At 48.9% G+C, this 19,846-nt stretch overlaps 1 long non-coding RNA gene across 1 annotated transcript in view; it reads right to left on the bottom strand.

The window, feature by feature from the left end:
* Positions 1–936: 936 nt before the first annotated feature.
* The window catches only part of LOC138488070 (uncharacterized), a 121,121-nt gene continuing 102,211 nt past the window's right edge, over positions 937–19,846 (bottom strand). The window contains exon 3 of the long non-coding RNA XR_011274588.1: positions 937–1,192. This is a non-coding gene — a long non-coding RNA (uncharacterized lncRNA). The remainder of the gene's footprint in view (positions 1,193–19,846) is intronic.

Raw genomic sequence — 19,846 nt, 5'->3', positions numbered from 1 at the left:
CTTTTTCATTGGAGAAAAGATAGAGGAATGGCATATGTGGAGGGACGCACAGGAATAACATGAGAAGGGACACAGAGTCTGTAGGTGGGGTTTGGTTATGTGACCACCCATTGCCTGCCCATGGCTATGCTAATCCCTATGGCCATTCCCACCCAAAACACCTCCTCACTGGAACTCTTTGAGATTGCTTTAATAAAGCCTTGCCATCAGGCTTTGCATTCAAGGTGCATGCAAGTGTTGGTTCAAAGCAGTCTTCTGAGAGTTAATGACTGAGTTGAAGTTGTAAACACGCTACTGGTGTAATCAAAATGTTGTACAAGGCCTGCCTTCAGCCACTCGATTTATACGCACTGTGTGTGTCCTTCACCGACGTTCTGTTTAAAACAAGTACTGGCAAAGCGAACATTTTTGGCTTGTGCATACGATCTAAGCTTTTAGCAAGCACTGCCATTAGATACCCAGGTACTCACACCATTTTGCACCTGCTGCCAGCAATAGGTAGTTAATACCACTACGGCTTGTCTGGCAAGTCGAACTATTGGTATTGCCAATGCTCGTTATTAGTAGATTTGGTGGTGTTGGTGACTTGGACAAACACTTTCACTTATCATCATATTACTGCATTGCTTTTATTTCCTCTGATGGAGGATTGTTAACATTTATTAAAAGACATGTGTATTCCTAAAGAAAATTGAATGGAATTGAGAATGAAACAAAGAAGCAACATGTGAAGACATAATAATAATAAGAAATGCAATCATCCTTATAATGCAAATACAGAGTATTTGGAAATGTGACTTTAGGGGTTGTGCCTTGTTTTATGTTGTTTGGGAACATATGAGAAACACTTGAAATTAATTAGGAAAACTTAAAAACTAGAAATAAAATACACAAACTTGAAATAATTAGAAATTAAACAATTCAAAATTAGGCATATATGTTTTATTGAAAGTAAAATATTTGAATAAAAACTGCATTTTTATAAACATTTTTGAAGGTATCTACAAACTACAGATTATACAGATCTGGTAGTGGTACTGTCTGTAGAAATCCTGTATATTGTCCTGGGGTACTGGGAAATTGTTTACAAATGGCTCGAACAACACAGGACCGTATGACATGTCGAACGCGGAATCCCATTCTTTCATGAATCAACCAAGCAAACGCTTGGTAGGCCACAAGCCTGTAGAATCTGTGTAAAAGATAGAGAAATAGTTTTGTTTGTTTGTTTTATTCACTTATAATGCGCACCAGACCCGAAGGTAGCCGGGCGCAGCAGTACAGAAAATGCGAAGCTTAGGTTGCAGGGTGGGGTCATGGGATACATACACTGTACAAATACAATATACAAATATAAAACTGTAATATTCTGCATTCTATAACAGTAAGGCAGCGGTTGCGGTTTATATGCAGAATAAATACAAAATATGATCAAGACAGTCTATGTACAGGTACTGTGTGGGCGAAAGCTCATCGGTCAGGTGGGCAAAGTGGGTGGGACCATAAGATCATGATGAAATGTATGTTCTAGGGTGGGGTGAAGGATAAGTGGGCGCCAATAGGCTATTCATTGGCAGTCCTTAGCAGATTGATGTAGTTATTTCTGAATTTAGGGAAGGGCTGTGCCTCGCGTAGAGGATTAGGCAATGAGTTCCATAATTGAGCTGCTTGCACCGGGAAGCTACTACCCCCCGCCTTAGATAACCTGAATCTCGGAATGATGAGGCTGTTGGCATTTGCAGTTCTGGCAGGGCGCGAGTGATGTCTTTTTGTGACTTTATTGCGGAGATAGCTTGGTGCTGCATTGTTCAGGGCTTTATGAACCAGGGATGCTACTTTAAGGTGGATTTTGTTTTGGGAGGACAACCAGTTGTTTTGGCGCCTGATGTTTGAAATATGTGATCTTTTAGGTACACCAAGGGCGGCTCGTAGGGCATTGTTTTGAAGAATTTGAAGTCGGTGGGTAATGGATTTATTTGCTCCGATGTAGAGGGCATTACAATAATCAAGCCTCGAAAGGATTAATGCTCTCGCTAGGATAAGGCAGTTATCGGAGAGAAAATGCTTGCCTGCTCTAATGAGCTTGCATGTGTAGGCGGTGGCAGATGCCAATGACTTCACCTGCTTGTCAAAAGAGAGGGTGGCATCCAGATAGAAGCCAAGTGTCTTCACATCTTTGGAAACCTTGATGATGTTCCCGTCAATTTCAAATGAGGTATAGTCCTGACTGAGTTTCTGTATGTTAGAATGTGTCCCTAGGATGAGCAACTCTGTTTTGTCATCATTCAGGCATAGACCATGGGTTGCCATCCATGCCTGGACGATGATATACACCCTATTCACCAAGGCCAAATCCTTGTTGTAGTCCCCGGAAAGTGGGAGGAGAATCTGGGTATCATCTGCATAGTTGGTGTAGGTGATACCAAGATGGTCCAGATCACCAAAAGGGGCTTAGTGAATATGTTGTAGAGAGTCGGGGAGACGCATGAGCCCTGAGGGACTCCACATCGGATGGGGATTGGGTCCGCCGCTGCCGAAGGGGAGAACACCCTCATGGTCCTATCACTGAGGAAGGATTCAATCCAAGATATGGCCTCCTTGGAAAAATGTGCGGCTGAGTCTAAATGGCTACAAAGTACTCCATGGTCTACAAGGTTGAATGCCGCCGAGAGGTCCAGCAGCAAGAGGAGAGCCATTTTACCTTTATCTCTTATTTCATCTATTTGTGCCTTTAGGTCGATAAGGGCAGTCTCTGTACCATGTTGTGGACGGAATCCTGATTGGCGCTCTCCTAAAAGTTTATGTTGTTCCAGGAAACTTTGGATTTGATTGTAGGCGATTTTATCCAGGATTTTGAGCAGGAAGGGGACTGTTGTAATGGGGCGGTAGTTTGTGGGTATAAGAGGGTCTAGCGTTTGCTTTTTGAGCAATGGTAGTACCCAGGATTGTTTTAAATTGGTGGGTACCGTGCCGGACGTGAATGAGGAGTTGACGAGTTTGGCAATAAACGGGGAGAGATCTCTAGCTGCGTCTTTTATAAGCTGGGCAGGGCAAGAATCGCCCTGGCAGTTAGACGGCTTAAGAGAGAGGATGACTTTCTCCACCTCGAGAATCGAAGTTTTGGAAAACATGAACCGTGTGGCTGTGTTCTGGGTCTTTGGGGTAGAGTCTGTAATGAGGTTGTTAGTCTTGGGATGATGAGTAAGGGAGGCTTTCTTTTTGGTTATTTTCGTTTGGAGTAGGGAGATTTTATTGGATAAGGCTAGCTGAATGTTGGAGCACCAAGTTTTGTCTTTGGTGCAAGTATCCGGAATGGGGATGGGTGACTCTAGTTCTTTGAGGATGGTGAATAGTTCCCTCATGCTTGAATTGGCGTTGGAGATCCGCTTATTAAAGGAGTTCTGTTTGGCCAGATGGATTTCTTTTTTATATTGGGAGGAGATTTCTGTTAGTTTCATTTTATGGTCTACTGAAGGGGTGAGCCTCCAAGCTGTTTCGCAGCTCCTCTTAAGTAGTCGCAAATCCTTTAGTTCGGGGGTAAACCATTTATTTAGGTGAGATTTGGGTTTACTTTTTCTGAGTTTCAAGGGTGCGATGTTGTCGAGGGTAGTTAGCATAATTTTGTTATACTCGTTGACTAGTGTTTCTGGGTCTAGATGATCTGCTAATCCGTTAAGTGTAGGTAGAATGGCCGGGATCACTTTGTCTCTGGTGATGCTCTTTTTGTTTCTTGTTGGGCAAGGCGGGGCCATGATGGAGGCTGGTGAAGGTGGTCGGGAGGTAGTTAGTTCAAATGACAGGAAGAAGTGGTCCTGTCCAAGGTTGAGGGATAATCGCTTTGATATTGGCAGTGCAATTGTAGTCTACTAGCCAATCAAGGATTCTTCCCTTATTATGTGTAGGTTCAAGAGTTTTTTGCGTCATGCCCAGATTTGAGAGGGAATTGGCAATGGTGGTGGCATTTTTATCTGAAGGGTCATTGAAGCCCAGATTGAAGTCCCCTAGGACAAGTAGTTGTGAAGAGGTTTTAAGGTTGTTGGAGAGTAAATTATGTAGATCCTCCTCGAAGGTCCCTAAGGGACCAGGTGGTCTGTAGATGAGGTGGATCGTCAAAGTTTGGGAGCTAGCTAGTGGAAGTTTGATAGTAAGTGATTCACATGAGTCAGCTGCTATTGTAGGTGAGATTCTCATATCTAAGCTGGTCTTTGCGATGATGGCAATGCCACCGCCGCGCGTGTTGGTTCTATCTTGCCTGAATATAGTAAAGTCTTCTGGGATGGCTAAGGAGAGTAGGGGACCTGCTGCGTTGTGCAGCCATGACTCGGTGATGGCGATGAAGTCCAGATTGTTGAAGGAATCGAATAATTTAATTTATCTTTTTTGGCCTATCTTGGAAACAATAAGTTATGAGTAAAGTATTCACAGTCCAATATTTTTGAAATAAGGGTATTATTAAAATGTGCACGTGCTTTGAAAAAAAATGAGCTAGAATGATTATGTGGTTGTAGCTTATAATTGACAAAAATAATATTATTGACTCTCAAAATAGAAGATGGAATCATTTAACAAGAACAAACAACAATACATTTTTCAATATATCAAAATATATATCATGAGTGAACCCATGATATTACAATGAGCTTGGAGAACAACATATAAGGCTATAGTGCAAGGTTGCCACAGATAAAACATGGATAGACGCAATACTTACTCACAACTAGGAGCAGGAGGGCAAACTGCTGTTCTCTTATCCCCTTACAGATCACAAGGGACAGCAAAAATACTCAGGAGGGGAGTTGTATGAACAGATGTGATCCTAAGGTTAACTTTTTGCTGGGTGTGCAACTAGGAACCCCTGAAAAAACACAGAGAGAAACTTACGAGAGGGTGCTGGAAAGACCAGATGAAGTCCCACCCAGAGGCTAGCCTTTAAAATAAAAAGATGCAGGGGTCTTCGAATTAAATACTTTTTCATTTTTTTTTAAACTGTTTATTATACTTTTTTTTTTTAAAGAACAACCAACAACAATAACAAACCTGCAAACAAAATGTTAATGTCACTCTGGCTCTTCCCGCGTGGATTCTGCTTCTTCATTATCCTCGTGGAGCCGTTTGTGGCTATTCTGACCTGGCCTACCGCTCTCTACTGGTCAGCTGTCAGGTTCGTTTCTGTTGCACTTCCTTTCCTTTTAGGGGGCACGCCATATGCCTATCAAATTTTAAGTTAATGTTCTTCCTCACTCCGGGGTCATCCATCTCGCTCTTTGCCCCTTGCCCAAATAGCTCTTGCATAAGGGAGTTCCATGCCATTAGTTTTTACCCGCTTTCCCCTTCTCCTCTCTGCACCGCTCTCGCCCACACCACCGTTTCTGCCAGTGCCCACCTCTGGCGATCCGACCACCATGAGTCTATAGTTGGACCTGCCCTGGAGTTCCAAGCCATTGTTATCCGTCGTTTGGCCAGTATGTACACCAGGTCCTTCATTTTGGCCATATGCGTCCTTTGCTTCCTCTTGGAAAAAGGCCCAGTAGGTATGACTCGGGGTTCCACACTTGCATATGGATGGCAGCCCCTGCCACTCTCTCCCTGATTCCCTCCCAAAAGGTCTGTATCACTGGACAGGTCCAAAACATATGCAACATGTACACGTCCACATCAGAACAGCGGGGGCAATTACCTACGAATGTCCCAGTTTCATCGTGGTCATCCTTCTGGAGTAAGGTATGCCCTATGCGTGAAGTACAACTGTGCTTGCCTAAACCTTGCTTTCCTGGATACTTTCTTTGGATATCTCAGCACTCTGGCCCACTCCTGCTCACTGAAGGGCCTCTGGATCTCCCTTTCCCAACGTTCTCTCATCTGTAGCACTTACACATTGCTGGATTCTAACAACTGTTCATATAGCCTGGAGGCTGTGTGTCCTCCTTCTGAGATGTCGTATCATGTGTCCAGCCCTCCCTCCATGTTCTCTTCCTCCGGTCATTAGCCCACCTCTTCTTGATCTTTGTTATCATGCTGCTATGCAGGAGAAACTGTCCTCCATGGATATCATGGTCCTCTACGATTTTCCGGAACTCCGTCCATTGTCCCTCTTTCCTCAGATCACCTATCTGTGCCACCCCCTTAGCTTCCCACTGCGATCGATAAGTTGCGAGGTGTCCTGTGTCCAGGCCTGCAAAACCTGCTTGGAGGATCTGTGTTGAACCGGGATCTTTCGTCCCCTGGAGTTTCCATGCTCTGCCCCACAGGGTTATTGCCAGTCTGACCATGTTTGGCAGTGTCTTGATCAATGATTTTTCGATCCATGGTAGTTCCTTCAGATAGTACGGCTTCAGCGCCAGCTGGGAAAGTATTGTGTCTATTGTTGTTTCTTCCGCAGCCATTTGACAGCAAATTGCAGTTGCCCTTCCAGGTAGTATTTTTCAAAGTCTGGCATTCAAATGCCTCCTGCTTCATAGTCCCTTTGCAGAGTCGTCATAGCTATCCTGCACCTCCCTCCTCTCCACAGGAACGTTTGTGCTATTGCATTAAATTTTGTGAAGAAGGCCCTAGTTATGTCATATGGGATGTTCGTAAAATAGTATAACATACGTTGTAGTACCACCATCTTCAAGAGTGCCGCTCTCCCCATCATACCTAGCGGAATGTCCACCAGAAGCCCATGGCCTTCTGTGTCCCCGTCCAGGGTTGCATGCGTGTTAGCTTTGTGTGCGTCTGCTGTATCATGGTGCATTTCTACCTCCAAATATCGGAAGAAGCGCTGTGCCCATGTAAGACCCAAGTCTGGAAATTGGTCCGCAGGGACCGATCTCAGGTCCGCCAGAGGGATCAGTGAGGACTTTTCTTTATTGATGGCTATTCCCGAAAGCCTATTGAATACCTCAATCGCTTCTAGCAAGCAGGGCAGGTTCTCTCGCGGGTTCCCGACAAAAAGGAGCATGTCGTCCGCGTACAGAGAAATTTGATGTATCACTCCGTCTATATCAATCCCTGTGTCCCCATACTCAGCTCTGAGAAAAGCTCTTAGCGGTTCTAAGGCCAATATATACAACATGGGTGAGAGTGAGCACCCCTGCTTGGTACCTCTATGTATCCTCTAGTCCTCCGAGAGGTACCGTCCAGTCTTAACTCTGGCTTTGGGATGTCTATACAGCAGCCTAAGCCATTGAAGGAACCCTTCCCCTATTCCGAAGTGGGTGAGGACACTCAACAGCCACCCCCAGTTCATGGAGTTGAAGGCTTTAATGGCGTCTAACGACGCTATAGCACATTTGCCCCGTCTCAGATTTGTCCGGACAACAACGTGGTGAGGCCTTTGGAGATTCCACAACGTGTTCCTCCCCGGGACGGAACTCGTCTGATCCAGATGGATCAGTGTCTGTGTCACCCGTTTTAGGCGGTTAGGATTTTGACATCTTGGTTAATGAGGGAAATCAGCCTGTAGTAGGCACACTCCAGCTGTGATTTCCCGGGTTTAAGGATCGGTATAATCACCGATTCCGACATGCTGCCTGATAGCTGTTCCCTCTGATACGCCTCTTGTTACGTTTCAAGCAATCTCAATGTTATGGTGTCCTTGTATGTCTTGTAGAATTCACCCGGGAGCCCATCTGGTCCTGGGAATTTACCTGATGGGAGTTCGGAGATTATTGACTCTATTTCTTCCACATCTAGTGATTGGGCCTGTTCTGCTGCCAGTTTCAGCAATATTATCTCTGCCAGGGCATCTGCTATATCCCTGGGCTCGGCCTCTGGGTTAGGGGAGTACAAACGCTCATAAAAGCAAGAGAATACTATTTTAATGCCCTGCTGACTTTTAACTTCTATCCCGGCTTCATTGCGTATAGCATTAATTGGTACATTCCTGCTTAGTGAGCCAGGCTCGAAGCCTGCCTGGTTTGCCCCCCTCGATGTAACCGCCGTATGTATTTACCATAGTCCAATCTTCCCAGTTTCTCCCAGACTTCTACACATCTCAGTCTCAACGCCATTAGTTCTCTGGATTCCTCTCCCATAACCCTGCCTGTCATTCCCTTTGTTCTATCTCCTTTTCCAGTCTACCAAGCTCCGCTAGGGCCTCTCCTCTTTTTCCCCCGTCCTCCCTATTGCTGTCCCCCTTAATAGTACTTTGAACGCCTCCCATATCATGCCATTACGCTCTACACTTCCCTCATTGTGCTCAAAATACTCCTCTATCACATCATGCAAGTATTCCTTAATCTGGTCCTATTTCATGCCTCCGTCCTCAGCCGCCATGTTGGTATCAGAGACCTTCTACGAGTGTGTGCCCATGTTGCTAATATTGGTGTATGATCGGATAATGTGCGTGCTTGAATATTTATCCCCGTGAAGTCTTTCAATGATTCAGTGCCTGCAAATAAATAATCTATGCATGTGAATATTCCATGGGGTGCACTATCATGTGTGTATCCTCTTTCCCCGCCGTGTACCTCTCTCCAGACCTCCGCCAGTTACAATCGGCACAGGATTGTTTGCAATACCTTGGCTGGGGGTGCTGGTTTCCTCTGTTTGTCATCCAACCTATCCAGGAGCGGGTCCAGCGTGCAATTAAAGTCTCTCGCCCAGAAACGTTGCTTCTCTATACTGGGCCAGTTTGGGCGGAAGTTTCTTGAAAATTTCCATTGCATCGTGACTTGGTGCATATGTATTTACCAAACATACTGCCTTGTTTTCCAGCATTCCCTGCACCAGTATCAGTCTTCCTTCTGAGTCGCCTTCCTGTTTTATTATCTGAAATGGTACCCCTGGGGCCACCCATATGAGTACTCCTCCTGCATAGTTCGAATATGTGGAACTGTAGATTTGGCCTCCCCATTTCTTGTCCACTTCGGTCTGTTTCTCCCCTGTTAAATGAGTCTCTTGCACCATTGCTATTTTAACCTTCATTCTGTTCAGCCAGGCGTATACTCTAAGTCTTTTTACATATGGGTTGAGCCCCCTGACATTCCAAGGTGTGATCGTTATCTTATCCAAGCTAATTTTTACTGTGGGTCTTCTGGCTCTGCCGTCCTTTAGCCTTCTTATTCCCCCTGCTCCACGTCTCCATTGCACTACTCCTACATGGGGTGATCTACCCACATGCAGACCGGTTCTTATCCTGCTCTCTCCAATGTCCACCTGTATCTTTAAATCCATGGGTTTCTGGACAGGGTGTTTCTCTGAGCCTTGGCCCCTCGCTCCTCATCATTCCCGCCACCTTCCGCTCCACCTTCAGCATTCCTGTGTTTGCTACTTCCTCCGTTGTTAGTGCAATCCACGCACCAACCCACTACTCGACTAACCATAACTATAACTACAACTATTAAACCAACGCCCAGCCACCCTCCCCCTGCTCGGGGACCGCTGCTTCTCTTGCTCTTCCCGCCGAAGTGGGCCAGTCTGCAGCAGCATGATGCTTTAATCTCGTGAAAACACTCTGGGGTTGTGTCCCGTCGACCTCTGCGGCAGCAGGGTCCATTGCTCCTCTTAAATTCCTTCTGGCTTGCTTAGTTTACTTTGTCTTAAGTCTCTCTGCTCGTGTTGGGTCCCGCTCCTTAATGCCGGGGTAGGATCCTGTCTTCGTTAGCATTCCTGGGTCTCTGCTGGGGGATGCCTTGTTGGTCCATCCATGTGTGTGCCTCTTCTGCTTTCTCGAAGAAGCACGTCCTTTCTTGGTGTATCACTTTGAGCTTAGCAGGATACAGCAGCATGTAGCGCACGCCTGCCTACCTAATGCGTTCTTTGGTAGGGCCGAACCACGCTCTCTGCTTCTGGACCATGACTGTGTAGTCTGGGTATATGGTAATTCTAGAAGAGTTCCTGGTGATCACCCCCCTTCTCTTGAGAATGTCAATATCTTTTCCCTATCTTTGAAGTTTATGATCTTGGCGATCATTGACTTCGGGGGGGCTCCTGGTGGAGGCTTCCTGGTCTGGGTTCTGTGTGTTCTCTCCACTACAAAACCCTGGGACAGCACCCCCACACCAATTTCCTGGAGCAACAGATTCTCCACGTACTCCGTGGTGTCCCTGCCTTCTTCACTTTCCGGCCGTCCAACTATGTGGATGTTATTCCTTCGCGCTCTCCCTTACGCATCTTGCGCCCTGCGTTCCAGGATCTTGACTCTCTGCATCACTTCTGACATTTTTGTCTGTGTGACTGCAACATCGGTGGTGTTTTGCTGCACTCGCTGTTCCGCTGTTGTCACCCGATCCATCAGGTTTTGTGCGTCCTGGCGCAGAAGGCCCACATCCACCATGACTATATCTAACCTATTTTCCAGGGACGCCTTCTGGGCGCCTATCGCACTGTCCATTTTATTTTCCAGGGATGCCTTCAGAGCAGCAATTGCATCCCTTATAGGACCCTTACTTGCATTTCCCACTTGTTGTGTGGTGCTTGTTGTAGCCATCGCTGAATTTGACTGGGACAGCGGCCTGTTGTCGAATTTTCTGGTAAAAGAGTCTATACTGGTCTGTTTACCTCTTGTGCTCTTCGCCCTGTTTGGCATTATCCTCTGCAAGGGCCCTTCGCTCTCCGTCTCTATTGTGCGTCTTCCAATCTTCCTACACTTGTAGGGGTTGTCTTGGTACCCTGGTGCTGCAAGGCTGGGCTTCTGCTATACACCTCAATGTGGGTTGTATGCGCTCCCACTTCCGTGTCCGGTCCGGTCCTGTTCCGACCTCTTGTGGCTCTTGGAGGAGTGCTCTTGGGCCCATGGACTGTAATCTCCTGCGTGGCACGGCTTGCCTCGCTGTTGGTAATCAATGCCTGCCTGCTGCCGGTGTACGGGCCGCTTGCTCGGGTGTGTAGGCTGCTGGGTCCCTCGCTCTTTGCAAACTGCTGTGAATATCAGCTGTCCGCTGTGCCCTTGTAGCGAGTGTCAGTGTTCTAGTTGAGCAGGCTGGCCTTCCTCTTGGGGGCCTTCTCGTGGCGTTTGCTGTAAAGCTGTGGCTAGAATACCGTGTCTCTGCTTGCGTCTTCTCCGTGCTCCATGCCAAGTGACCCCCCCTACCGCCTCCGTAGCCTCTCGCTTGGAAGAGCTATTAGTGGTGTCCAGGGCTCTGAATTTCTGTTTCCCATAGATTATTCCCCGCTGGTGCTGGTATCGGTAATAGTTTTGCGAGCTCTTTGGCCCTTTGTGCCCTTCTCAAGTTTGCATTCTCTGACCCCTTCCTTGCCATAATACAGTTTCTGGGACCTCCCCCAGGCAACCGATTGTTCCCTGTGGGCGAATTGACTATGCCCTCATGTACCAGGTGTGCGCACCTAGGTCAGGTGTGTCCACATGACTGTCATTCCCTGTGCCCTGCACCATGCCTCCCGGTAATTATCGGTTGCAAAGGGGGTCCTCAGCCAGCCATCGCGTGCATGCCTTTATCCCAGCCTCTATCGGCGGGTCAGAGGATATGTAGTGGATGCCTCACTATATCCGAGTCTTGCTGGTGTTCTGGAGCTATTGTTCCTTATTATTAGGTTCATGCATTTAGACGCTGTCTCCAGCCTCCCCTCCCGCTCGACACAGGCCGCTATCTATATTGTCCTTCCCAGGCACGCTGGTAAACTTTATACCTTGCAGTGTTCATTTAGTAGATAATCTCCACAGGCGCCCGGAGGGGATACCCCACACTGTGTTCTGCCACCCTGGGCTCCCTGGACCTTCCAGTCCCTGAAGGTGAAGTATTTATTGTATCTCATCCGCCGTACTGGGACTTTGTGGTGTCGCAGGAGGGGCCGCCCCAGTAAACCTCCAGTTCTTTCTCCGTCTCCCGTCTTTGTGTAGCCCAGTTGGTGTCGTACCTGTAAAGTGGACACCGGGGCTCCAGCTCCGCCTTCTGGGGATCCCTGCGTTCTCCGGAACCACGCCTCTTCTCCTTATGCTTCTGCGATATTAGGTCCCCTGAGGTGCAGGTGTCGGGTCCCCCTGGATCCTTTTGATGCGTCCGTCAGGCGAATGCTGGGCGGCTCCCGATGTCGCTGGTGCAGCCACTACCATTGCCTCTGTGTCTCCCGGGCCCGGTATGTTCCTTCCTCCTTTCAGGCGTCTGCCCTCTTCTTTGCCGCCTTAGTTGCATGCGCCCCTGGTCCCCGCGTATCGTGGGGGAGGCTGCCTGCTTGTTGTACGACTGGGAAGCTGTGGCCGTGTCCCGTCTGCTGGTCCCGGGTAGTCGGGCTGCATGTGCCAGTGCGGGCACAGCACTGCCTTTGTCCTTCAGGCGGCTCGCTGGTTGTCACTCTGGCCTCTGTCCCTCAGCCGTGGCACTCCCCTGGGCTGTTGTGGCAGGGAGAAGAGGACCGACACTATACCTCAGAGGTCTATTGCCTGGAGTCTCGAGGCCGCCCCCAGTGTTCTGGGGCACCAATCGCCAGTCACCCCTTCACCGTCCTGCCGATGTGCTCCCGCGAGGACCCCCAGCTCCTCCTCTATTCCAGATGTCTTCTCCTTCTGAGCTGGCACCGTGCTCCCTTGTGCCGGCCCCCTTCAGCAGGCCGGGCCGGATGCGCCCGCCATCTTAGGAGGTGCCATGCATTTTCGTATAACAGGAATAAAGTCTATTCTGCACTGCAGTTCCTCCCTGAAGTTTCTCCAGATGGCCTGGAGACCTTCTGACACCTTCCTCTTCACTTTTCAGCTACATTGAGCTGCGTTTGTAGCCATTTTCGTCGGTTCTCGTTCAGGATCACTGCAGAGCTGTTGGAATCAGCCTCCTATCACATGGCCGACAAGCCATGCCCCCTCGAATTTAATACTTACCCCCCCCCTTCATCATACAATATGGCAGAGCAGTTGTCCAGCACACCTCCGGTGGCACCTGAGATGGCAACAAAATTGGACATAATAAGTATTCTGCCTGAAAAAAAGAGAACTGACCTACAGGCGTCAATGTCGGAGCTCAAGGGTAGGATAGATAAGGTGGATGATCCAATGGAAGCCCTGGAAAGTAACCACATGTTGGTTAAAATAAAGGAAGTGGGATTGTAATCTAGAATTAATAACCTGCAGCAGAAGGAAAAAAAAGCATAGCCTGTAGATGGAGGATTTCGAGAAGCAGAAAAGGCAGAACAATCTATGCATCTTGTGAATTCCACACAGGGATGGAGAGACAGCAGTAGAACTGGAGCAAAAAGTGAGACGCATTTTGCAGGTCCTAATTTTCATCCGGGGTGCAGGTGAGAGGTTCTCCCCTTCCCCTGGTGTACCCTGAACCTCCCCTTGTAGCGTGGGTTATCCTGGTTTGTCTTCTTGTTTTGCCACGCTTCTGCATGCTCTTCTCCCTTCCTGTTCCTGCTTTCTTGTATTTCTTTTCTGCCTGACCCTTAGCCCTTCCTCACCTACCATTGGCTGTGACCTTGCTACTGTGAGCGTTTGCATACTGCAGCCTCCCCTGTACTCCATTTTCCATCCGGAGTGCAGGTGAGAGGTTGTCCCCTTTCCCTTGTGTCCCCAACCATCTCCTTGCAGTTTGTGTTGTCCTGGTTTGCCTTCTTGTTTTGCTGTGCTCCCTTGCGCTCTTCTCCCCTCCTGTTCCCGGTTTCATGGGTTTCTTGTCTACCCAATCCTTAACCCTCGCCCGCCCTTCATTGGCTGTGACCTCCTCTTAGTTTAGCCATCCAGGGCAGCCCCACAGTACATGCAGCCCCCTGGGCGCAGGGCCCTGAGCCAAAGGGCAGCTCCTTCAGAAGCAGCTCCAGTCTATGTTTGCCTGTGTTCGCCGGTGGAGCATGCAGCGCAGCCGTGAACCAGCAGCGAATGACAAGGTAAGAAAGGTGCGGGCAGGGGGGACAGATGCGACTGCCCTCTATTAAACTGTCCCATCCTCTTATTACTCCTTGTACCAAAGCTTTAGTCTGCTGTACGTCGCCCATATTCTATGATGTCCATCTCGGGCACTTAGACCCTCCAGCAAACTTGCATCTAGGTGTTTTTGCTTTTTCTGCTATATGTTGAATCCTAGCCTTTTTCCCACTCCTAGGAAACTCACATCTAGGTGTTTTTACTTGTTCTGCTGTATGTTGAAAGCTAGGCTTGTTTCCCCTCTTCAAGGAAACTCGCACATAGGTGTTTTTGCTTTTTCTGCTGTATGTTGAAACCAAGCCCTTTTCTCTCTTCCAGGAAACCAGCATCTAGGTGTTTTTGATTTTTCTGCTGTATGTTGAAACCTTGTTGCTTTATGCTTCTCTCTCTCACCTGCTCCCTGGCCTCCCTTGCCCCCCCCATCCTCTTTCCTTCCCACTTCACCTGTTGAGATCTCTGGATGGCCCCAATCTGTGAAAGTCTCATCCAACAGGTGTTCCCCAGATCTTTCAAGGACATTGCCTCTGTTGCTCCTGCCTTGGTGGATTCTGCGATCACTTCTGGCCACTGGCTCCTTCCCGCCTTTCCTCAAGCACTCCCTTGTACACCCTCTCCTCAAAGTGCAAGTGATCCTGTTCACTTGCACTTAATGTACCCTCTCCTCCCTCCCCCCTGAGCATTAGCCTTCCTCCCCGTCCTGCACTCTCCTCCTCCTCTTCTCCCCTCATTTCCATTACTGCACTTGCACACTCCAGATTGTCTGACGACCTAGTAGGAACGCTATTGTTTGTCTTCTTCCCTGTTCATCCCATCCTACACTTCCCCTCCTACCCCCTCTATTCTGTTACTGCACTTGCACGCTCCGACTTGTCTCATGACCTAGTAGGAAGATTTTTGTTTGTCTTCTTCCCAGTTCATCCCATCCTACTCTTCCCCTCCTCCCTCTCATTTCTGTTCCTGCGCTTGCACGCTCCGAATTGTCTTATGACCTAGTATGACCTAGTAGGAACGCTATTGTTTGTCTTCCCCGTTTCCCCCCTACCTTCACCTTCCCTTCACCCCCTTTCCCTGCATTCTTGTTACAGCACTTGCACAATCCAAATGTCTCAAGACCTACTAAGAACATTATTGTTTTTGTTTTCTCCCCTGTACCTCTCCCTCCCTTGTCTGATGTGCCTTGAAACACCATTTGACTGTAATGACTGCATAGGCACATTATACATGCCCAATAAATAAATAAAAGAGAGGGGAATTTAAATAGAGTGTGATCAACTGCATTAAGAGGGAGGATCAGTTATGGGTATGAAATCTGTGATTGCAAATTGCCACTAGTTCAGAGTCTAGATGGATATTTTGAATCGGGTTGGCAAAAAGGGCACTATTGACTTTGAAGGTTCCACAGAGGGGATTTGCTCGGACCTCTCCTTCTCCACCTTGGAAAGGAAGAATTTATGCAAACCCCTCATTTGTCGGTTGTTGGATAAGGGAGTCTGATACAGATTGGTATTCTCCATCTCATTTAAGTGTGGTAGGGGGCATAGAGAGCGATGGACGTTGAGGAGATACTCCAGCTGCATCAGGATCTTCAGAGCAAAGCAAGTCTCTCTGCTAATGCACTGAACAAAGCTAAGCAGGAAAATGTTTGAGCGCATTTGAGGGAGGAGGGCCAAGGAAAACGATGTTCGGTACATGCACATTTAGAAAAACTTCTTCCCTTTCTGACCCAAGGTTACATACTGGGGAAATATATCCTTGGGAATTGTGCCCGGGAGGTGTTATGGTGGAGCTTATGGGTGGAAAAGAGTGGGGGGGGGGTGTATTGGCATAAAAGTAAATAAATAGGGGCCAGATTCGTTCCAAGGTGGTGTCTAAGGAATAGAAGAGTTTTGAAGGGTCTGTGGGCATGAGAGAAGGAGGACATTTCATCTGGTGATTGGCATTGTCTGGGAGTCTCATTTATGAGTAGAGTGAATATTTAAAGTTACTTTTACTGTTATATGTGAAATCTCCTAGTGGGAGGGGAAGAAAGGAACTCAGACCTACATATTTTTCGTGATTGATAGTGACATGCTGTCGGCAATTGTTCCAAGAAAAAGCAGAGATTTCTCGGGAGGGTTGACCGTGCTTGCAAGTAACATCTGGCTATGGGTAATTGAAGATTAAGGATTGCCACCCTCAATGTGAAGGGACTAAATTCACCCACAGAGAGGTCAGATCATTATTAATTAGGGAAATGTTCTAGAATAAACTTTCAATCCCCTTTGTGCAGGAAACCCACTTCCGAAAAGGGTAAGAATTCCAGGTGACAGGTGGAGTTATTGGGCAAACGGTTTGATCACTGTGTATCTGAATAGAGATGGGTGGGGTTTCAGCTGAAGTCAGGTGTTTCTTTGTATGATGTCATGGCTAGGAGGGACCAAAAGGGCAGACTGCTTCTCAGGAAGGGAGGTTGATGGAGAAATAGCTCATTTTGGTGGCTTTGTGCATTCCCAACACCCAGCAATTACACCTTGTAGATGTGACAAAGCCAGTGGCCTTGTCAATTGAGGGGTGGGGAGACAGAATTAGCACTAATAATGAGGGTGGTTCTATTTTAAAAAACACAATCCATGAACTCATCCTGTGCCAGTATGCTAGTTTGCCGAATCAGGTCTCCTACCATGCCTTCTTCCAAAGATACTTGACATTATTTTCCTCTCCCTTTCAGATCCACAAAGGCTGAAGCCGTCAAGGTACCCTAATGAATTTCAACCTGCAGGTGATCGAGAATTTGAACAAAAGGACAGACAGACCAGCAGAGCCACGCGAGACCGCTAAGCAGAAGCGACCTGGTGCGCATTTCCAGAACAGGGCCAGCTGTACAGGAGAGAAACCACTCCTTTGTACTGAGCCGATACACTTGTGCAACATCACTGGTGTACCTCGCATCCTCGTGCCTGCAAGGGGAAAGCGACCAACCCGCTATCTTTGAGAGTCGGAGTGATTTGTGTATGATATGAGACATTGAGATGGTCTTCAGAATCACTGATCTTTGCGCAGAAAGGATCTAAATTATAGGGAGGTGTCTAACTATGATTAGAAAGCTATCCATGGAGGGGGGTGGCGCTGTGGAGCAGCCCAAGATGGCTGCCTAGCTTTTCAGCTCCATCCGGCCCAGGCATCGATCCGGCTACATCTGCGGTCTCCTTCGCCATCTAACATCACTGCTTTGCTGAGCTACTACCTACACTGCGGGGCGTGTATTGTGCAAGTTTGGGCCCGATACGACCTTCAGGGACCCAGATGTGACATCCTTGGCGGCTGCTGGCCGTGTGTGCACCCGGGCCTGGCACCCGCCTGGCTTCCGGCTTCCCCCGCCTGGCTCCCCTCCCCAGAGGCCGACGCCATAACAACTGCAGAGGCGTCCCCGGGTGCCCTCCCTCCGTGGCATCAGCGAGGTGGAGGCGGGGGGCCCCCGAGTGTGCTGCGGTGACCCGACATCGTTTGCTGCGGGGGCCCGCGCTGGGCGAGAGGCAGCGCGGCTGGCCCGCAGCTGGGGGCTGCGCTGGAGCGCAGCCGCCCCCCCCCCCAGTACTGGGAGGCTGTGCTCTTTGCTGCGATTGACCCCATACATGCGACTATGGACTGGCTGCCGCCCAGTTGGGAGGACTCTGAGGGTCGCGAGGCCCGTGGAGCAGAGGGAGGTGCGCATGGTGTTCCCCCCCTGTTGCCCGACATTGCGGACCAGACGCAAGAAATCTAAGCACGTGAAGTGACAACGTGCCGTAGCCACCACTGCCCTGTCGCTTCATTAGCAGTATTCCACAATCCACAGCTGCCCCTAGGCGACACTTCATACTGCAGCCTTGCCGCAACTAACTGCCTCCGCTACAGCCTGCTGACGCTGAGACATTGGCAGGAGGCCTCCGGCCGCGCCGAGGCTAAAACCCTCCACATCACCATCCTCTCCAGCAGTGTGCCCGCACCATACCCAGGCTTCTTTTTGCTGCAATGTCTGGTAGATCCAAGGGAGCTGCCCAAGGGGGTACTATGGACAAGTTCACTAATGCGGTTCCGCGGGCTGAGCCGGGCCACACGTCATCTTCACAGGAGGAATCCGACCCGGACCCTCACCATGGGGTTGTAGCGCCTGATCTCACCACGCTGATGGAATCTATGGCCAAAAACTTCGCCTCCTTTCATGAAAAACTAGACAACATTAACGCAAATGTTGCCTCACTAAAAACTCGGATGGACCAGGTGGGATCTAGGATCACCAAGGCCGAAAACAGAATCTCCGTCAATGAGGACGAAATACACACGCTCCAAGACACTGTGGCCTCCCTGTCGCGTGACATGAAGAGTGTTAAGGTGAAATGTGATGACTTGGAGTCTCGCTCCCGCAGGAACAACCTGCGCATTATCGGAGTTCCCGAAAATGCCCTCAAGGGGCGGATGGAAGACGCAGTGGAAAACCTACTCAAAGACCTGCTGGATAATCTGGACCTCTCACCATATTTTACAGTGGAGCGAGCTCACCGGGCCTTATCACCATGCCCTAAAGCCAGGCGACAGCCCCAGGCCCATCATCGCTAAGATTCTCAATTACCGCGACAGAGACCTCATTCTTCACCTGTCGCGTGAGAAGGCAGACCTACGATTTGAGGCCCACACTATTAGAATCTTCCCAGACTTCTCATTGGCGGTACAGCAGGAGAGGCGTCAATTCCTTGGCGTTAAGAAACTCACAATGGCAAACTGTATTTCTTCACTGTTAATTCTGGACAATGAGCTGGACAGATCCGGGACTGCCCGTAGAGCCACATCACGTGCGGCCCATAGATTACAGGCACACATGAACACACTGGGCCTTAAAGACGTATGGAGAATTCTCAACCAGCAGGCGAGAGAGTATACCTTTTTCTCATCGATACATGATAGCCTAACCAGGATAGACCTGTTTCTCATATCAGGCGGCACAGTGGGCAAGGCCACAGAGACTCAGATATTACCGCGCACACTTTTGGATCACTCACCAGTAACACTGCGCATTACCCTAGGACAGGACCAGTCTCCCCGCTCCTCCTGGAGATTCAAATCAGAGGCCCTCCAAGATATAGTTTTCAGAGCTGAAATTTTGGCTGACATTAACACCTTCTTTGACTGCAACAATAGACAAGATACATCTGACGGGGTACGTTGGGAAGCATTCAAGGTCTTCATCAGGGGGATATGCATCTCTAGAGAAGCCGGGGTCCTCAAAGTCATTAAAAATAGCTTGCAGAGATCGGATGCGAAGTTAAAAGAACTTGAGAGGGAGTACACCTCTGCCCCTTCCCTGACCACGCTGGCACAGATTAGAGCGGAACTGGAAACATTTGAGACCCATGCCCGGAGGGAGATACAATACCATGCCCGTCCCGTGGCAGCCAGGAAATACGGTGAGGGGGACAGACCGGGGAGGACGCTATCCAGACTAGTCCGTGCAGAGGGTGGCAGGACTCGCATTGACCTCGTCAAAGATGCAGGGGGGGTGCCCTGTGCTGGTCCGACCAAGGCATCCGAGACATTTACCGCGTTCTACACAACCCTATATGGCCCCCAGCAAGAACACAGCCCACAAGACAGACATTTTACTAGACCAGATCCCCATGACCCTCCTCTCCCGCGCGACCAGCTTGATGCTCCGTTCACCCTCAACGACATAACCGCAGCCATCTCGAACTGTCCGAAAGGCAAGGCACCAGGCCCAGACGGTCTCACTTAGGAGGTTTAGCAGGAGTATGTAGCCATTCTGGCACCCAGACTCCTAGAGGTGTGGAACAAATCACTTAGGTTGAACACCCTACCCCAACCCATGCGCAAAGCGCTCATAACTGTGCTTCCCAAGCCGGGCAAACCACTGGACGAATGCGGCTCCTACAGACCCCTGTCTCTAATCAACAACAACATGAAAATATTTGCTAAGATTATTGCGAATAGATTCCTCTCCATTATGACCCACTTAGTTCACCCCGACCAGAGTGGTTTCGTACCCGGCAGATCCACAGCCCACAATATCCGTCGGTTATT

This window comes from Ambystoma mexicanum, chromosome 9 (assembly GCF_040938575.1).
Source record: "Ambystoma mexicanum isolate Mex_15411 chromosome 9, UKY_AmexF1_1, whole genome shotgun sequence".
NCBI classification, from domain to species: domain Eukaryota; kingdom Metazoa; phylum Chordata; class Amphibia; order Caudata; family Ambystomatidae; genus Ambystoma; species Ambystoma mexicanum.
Note: the sequence above shows the minus strand (reverse complement) of the source record. Positions and strands in the feature narration are given on the sequence as shown.